Raw genomic sequence first — 6,000 nt, forward strand, 5'->3', positions numbered from 1 at the left:
CTTATCCAAAGGTACGGTGGTGGAGTGGTTATGTTACTGGACTAATAATCTAAAGGCCTGGATTAATAATTCCATAGAACATGAGTTCAAATCCCACCAGGGCAATTTGAAAATCTGAATTCAGTTTAAAATAAAATATCTGAGAACAAAAATCTAGTATCAGTAAAAGTCACCAAAACCCAATTGGTGCATTCATGTCTTAGGGAAGGAGGCCTGCTGCCTTTACCTCATCTGGCTCTATATGTGCCTCCAGTCCCACCCCAGCATGGTTTACTCTTAACTGCCCTCTGAAGTGGCTCAACAAGCCACTCAGTTGTATCAAACCAGCTACCAGTGGTTCAAGAAGAAGGCCCACCACCACCTTCTCAAGGGCAACTGGGTACAGGCAATAAATACCAGCCTTGCCAGTGACGCCTACATACCGAGAATGAATTTAAAAACAAGACAATTCCTGTCACCAGAGCAGAGATGTCACCAAACGTCAAGCTGAGCCAACCTGCCTCAATTCAGGCACTTCCACTAATGACTCAAGCAGTGACTAAGCAGGAAGTGGTGCTTCTCATTGAGAAAACCTAAATGCCAACCCAAGAGACAGTGGATTGCATTGGTTGGCATATGATGGTGTGTGACCAAAACGGGTTATTTGCAATTTTCAATCCAGCTCCCTATTCAGGTCAATGAACTTCAAACACTACAAATAAGAGAAATTAAAAGTTTAAAATTATAGATTTCATGGTTAGTGCTGATTTCTATTTGTAAGCAAGTCAACAAATAACGCAGTGGGACTGGTGACAATACTTCCTGTTTTGCTTGGTTTTTGAAAAGGGTGTGGTACTATGTTAAACATGGCCCTTTCACCTCTAGGATCTGGGCACAGATCTAGTCCAGGAAGAAGAATGAAGAGCTCTACCTCTCCATCTGATGGTGACTGGGATGCACCCTGATTATTTTTATACTGGTGTCAGTGGGGTGTGTGCCTGACAGGAGCTACCCTTAGTGTAAACTGGATGGATTGATTCACTGGACCCACCCTCTGGAACAGCCTGTCAAAGTTAGCAAACCAAACAGGGTTAGCAGCTGCCTAGGTTCCATACTTTGGAAGCCCCTTCCTAAACCCCTCCGCCTCCCTCACCTCCTCTAAGCAAAACCTCATTGACCAAGATTACAGTCTCCCCTCCCCTCCCAATATCTCCTTCATTGGCTTAGAGTCTATTTTTTTTGCCATGCATCACCTGGGGATGTTTCTGTGCATTAAAGGCAGTTTATAAATGCAAGTTATATTGAAGTTGGCAAGACTTTCCCTTTGGGAACAAACAGCCCAAATAAAGGACCACCTGCTCTTTCATCTCTGGTTTCGGAATTCGAATGTAGTCCTGATACAAAGGTTGAAATCTCCTTTTCTACAGGCAGTAAATAAATGTCACTCTTTGCATCATACTAGCTCCCCAGACTTTGATGGCGTGTAGGCCACAGCACAGTAGAAAGTAGCCCATTGGCAGAATGGTCAGGCAGGTTATCTAGTTTTCTTGGTCCACATTGTGCAGGCAGTGATACAGCAAAGTGCTGTGCATCAAGAGAACTCCACCCTGGCTAAATGGAACCTGAAACCTTCCAGCTCTATGTGCCTCAGCACACCACTGGACAGCGTGTATGAAGAGAACCACAGGTATCATACTAACCATACAGGGTAAATATTCCATTCAAGCTGACAGCCAAGGGTACAAATCATTAAGCACCACACAGAAACTGAAAAAGGATTTGCATTCATACGTTGCAATGCCACACCCTCACACACTTCAGATCTAAGGGGATTATCTTTGAAGTGCAGTTTCTGTCGTTGCAGCTAACAAGTTACAACAAGATGAATGACCACTTGATCTGCTTTTGGTTAAGGGGGAAATTGCTCTGCCTGAGGTGCTGCTTTTGGTTGAGATGTTAGTCCGAAGCATGGTTTGCCCCACAGGTGGATACAAAATGACATTTTTCGAAGAAGAGGAAGAGAGCTCCCCGCAGAGACATGAGCCAATATTTATCCCTCAACCAGCATTGCGAAAAACATCTGATCGTTATCACATTGCTGTTTATGGAGGTAAATTGGTTGCTACGTTTCCTAGGCTGTGAAGCACTGACTGGACAGAGCATCATTTTAACAGCCAATGCATGGTTCCCTCAGGCTATCCTTCCGACAGTACAGCACTCCCTCAGTGCTGTCCTTCCGACAGTACAGCACTCCCTCAGTGCTGTCCTTCCGACAGTACAGCGCTCCCTCAGTGCTGTCCTTCCGACAGTACAGTGTTCCCTCAGTGCTGTCCTTCCGACAGTACAGCGTTCGCTCAGTGCTGCCCTTCCGACAGTACAGCGTTCGCTCAGTGCTGTCTTGCCGACAGTACAGTGTTCCCTCAGTGCTGCCCTTCCGACAGTACAGCGTTCCCTCAGTGCTGTCTTGCCGACAGTACAGCACCCCCTCAGTACTGTCCTTCCGACAGTACAGCGTTCCCTCAGTGCTGTCCTTCCGACAGTACAGCGTTCCCTCAGTGCTGTCCTTCCGAGAGTACAGCGTTCCCTCAGTGCTGTCCTTCCGACAGTACAGCGTTCCCTCAGTGCTGTCCTTCCGACAGTACAGTGTTCCCTCAGTGCTGTCCTTCCGACAGTACAGCGTTCCCTCAGTGCTGTCCTTCTGACAATACGGTGCTCCCTCAGTGCTGTCCTTCCGACAGTACAGCGTTCCCTCAGTGCTGTCCTTCCAACAGTACAGCGTTCCCTCAGTGCTGTCCTTCTGACAATACGGTGCTCCCTCAGTGCTGTCCTTCCGACAGTACAGCGTTCCCTCAGTACTGTCCTTCCGACAGTACAGCACTCGATCAGTAATGTCCTTCCGACAGTACAGCGTTCCCTCAGTGCTGTCCTTCCGACAGTACAGCACTCCTCAGTACTATCTTTCCAACAGTACAGCGTTCCCTCAGTGCTGTCCTTCCGACAGTACAGTGTTCCCTCAGTGCTGTCCTTCCGACAGTACAGCGCTCCCTCAGTGCTGTCCTTCCGACAGTACAGTGTTCCCTCAGTGCTGTCATTTGGACAGTACAGTGTTCCCTCAGTGCTGTCATTTCGACAGTACAGCGTTCCCTCAGTGCTGTCCTTCCGACAGTACAGTGTTCCCTCAGTGCTGTCATTTCGACAGTACAGTGTTCCCTCAGTGCTGTCCTTCCGACAGTACAGTGTTCCCTCAGTGCTGTCCTTCCGACAGTACAGCGCTCCCTCAGTGCTGTCCTTCCGACAGTACAGTGTTCCCTCAGTGCTGTCCTTCCGACAGTACAGCGCTCCCTCAGTGCTGTCCTTCCGACAGTACAGTGTTCCCTCAGTGCTGTCATTTGGACAGTACAGTGCTCCCTCAGTGCTGTCCTTCCGACAGTACAGCACCCCCTCAGTACTGTCCTTCCGACAGTACAGCGCTCCCTCAGTGCTGTCCTTCCGACAGTACAGTGTTCCCTCAGTGCTGTCCTTCCGAGAGTACAGTGTTCCCTCAGTGCTGTCATTTCGACAGTACAGCGTTCCCTCAGTGCTGTCCTTCCAACAGTACAGCGTTCCCTCAGTGCTGTCCTTCTGACAATACGGTGCTCCCTCAGTGCTGTCCTTCCGACAGTACAGCGTTCCCTCAATACTGTCCTTCCGACAGTACAGCACTCCCTCAGTAATGTCCTTCCGACAGTACAGCGTTCCCTCAGTGCTGTCCTTCCGACAGTACAGCACTCCTCAGTACTATCTTTCCAACAGTACAGCGTTCCCTCAGTGCTGTCCTTCCGACAGTACAGTGTTCCCTCAGTGCTGTCCTTCCGACAGTACAGCGCTCCCTCAGTGCTGTCCTTCCGACAGTACAGTGTTCCCTCAGTGCTGTCCTTCCGACAGTACAGCGCTCCCTCAGTGCTGTCCTTCCGACAGTACAGTGTTCCCTCAGTGCTGTCATTTGGACAGTACAGTGCTCCCTCAGTGCTGTCCTTCCGACAGTACAGCACCCCCTCAGTACTGTCCTTCCGACAGTACAGCGTTCCCTCAGTGCTGTCCTTCCGACAGTACAGCGCTCCCTCAGTGCTGTCCTTCCGACAGTACAGTGTTCCCTCAGTGCTGTCCTTCCGAGAGTACAGTGTTCCCTCAGTGCTGTCATTTCGACAGTACAGCGTTCCCTCAGTGCTGTCCTTCCGACAGTACAGTGTTCCCTCAGTGCTGTCCTTCCGAGAGTACAGTGTTCCCTCAGTACTGTCATTTCGACAGTACAGTGTTCCCTCAGTGCTGTCATTTCGACAGTACAGTGTTCCCTCAGTACTGTCCTTCCGAGAGTACAGCGTTCCCTTAGTGCTGTCCTTCCGAGAGTACAGTGCTCACTCAGTGCTGTCCTTCCGACAGTACAGCGCTCCCTCAGTGCTGTCCTTTCGAGAGTACAGCGTTCCCTCAGTGCTGTCATTTCGACAGTACAGCGTTCCCTCAATGCTGTCCTTCCGACAGTACAGCGTTCCCTCAGTGCTGTCCTTCTGATAGTACAGCATTCCGTCAGTGCTGTCCTTCCGAGAGTACAGCGTTCCCTCAGTACTGTCCTTCCGACAGTACAGCGTTGCCTCAGTGCTGTCCTTCCGACAGTACAGCGTTGCCTCAGTACTGTCCTTCCGACAGTACAGCGTTCCCTCAGTGCTGTCCTTCCGAGAGTACAGTGCTCCCTCAGTACTGTCCTTCCGACAGTACAGCATTCCCTCAGTGCTGTCCTTCCGAGAGTACAGCGTTCCCTCAGTGCTGTCATTTCGACAGTACAGCGTTCCCTCAGTGCTGTCCTTCCGACAGTACAGCGTTCCCTCAGTGCTGTCCTTCCGAGAGTACAGTGCTCACTCAGTGCTGTCCTTCCGACAGTACAGCGTTCCCTCAGTGCTTTCCTTCCGACAGTACAGCGCTCCCTCAGTGCTGTCCTTCCGAGAGTACAGCGCTCCCTCAGTACTGTTCTTCCGACAGTACAGCGTTCCCTCAGTGCTGTCCTTCCGAGAGTACAGCGTTCCATCAGTGCTGTCATTTCGACAGTACAGCGTTCCCTCAGTGCTGTCCTTCCGACAGTACAGCATTCCCTCAGTACTGTCCTTCCGAGAGTACAGCATTCCCTCAGTGCTGTCCTTCCGACAGTACAGCGTTCCCTCAGTACTGTCCTTCCGAGAGTACAGTGCTCACTCAGTGCTGTCCTTCCGACAGTACAGCGCTCCCTCAGTGCTGTTCTTCCGAGAGTACAGTGCTCCCTCAGTACTGTCCTTCCGACAGTAGAACGTTCCCTCAGTGCTGTCATTTCGACAGTACAGCGTTCCCTCAGTGCTGTCATTTCGACAGTACAGCGTTCCCTCAGTGCTGTCCTTCCGACAGTACAGCGTTCCCTCAGTGCTGTCCTACTGACACTACAGCATTCCCTCAGTGCTGTCCTTCCGACAGTACAGCGTTCCCTCAGTACTGTCCTTCCGACAGTACAGCGTTGCCTCAGTGCTGTCCTTCCGACAGTACAGCGTTCCCTCAGTGCTGTCCTTCCGAGAGTACAGTGCTCCCTCAGTGCTGTCATTTCGACAGTACAGCGTTCCCTCAGTGCTGTCCTTCCGACAGTACAGCGTTCCCTCAGTGCTGTCCTTCCGAGAGTACAGTGCTCACTCAGTGCTGTCCTTCCGACAGTACAGCGTTCCCTCAGTGCTTTCCTTCCGACAGTACAGCACTCCCTCAGTGCTGTCCTTCCGACAGTACAGCACTCCCTCAGTGCTGTCCTTCCGACAGTACAGCGCTCCCTCAGTGCTGTCCTTCCGACAGTACAGTGTTCCCTCAGTGCTGTCCTTCCGAGAGTACAGCGTTCGCTCAGTGCTGCCCTTCCGACAGTACAGCGTTCGCTCAGTGCTGTCTTGCCGACAGTACAGTGTTCCCTCAGTGCTGCCCTTCCGACAGTACAGCGTTCCCTCAGTGCTGTCTTGCCGACAGTACAGCACCCCCTCAGTA

This window comes from Heterodontus francisci, chromosome 31, assembly GCF_036365525.1.
Source record: "Heterodontus francisci isolate sHetFra1 chromosome 31, sHetFra1.hap1, whole genome shotgun sequence".
NCBI classification, from domain to species: Eukaryota; Metazoa; Chordata; class Chondrichthyes; order Heterodontiformes; family Heterodontidae; genus Heterodontus; species Heterodontus francisci.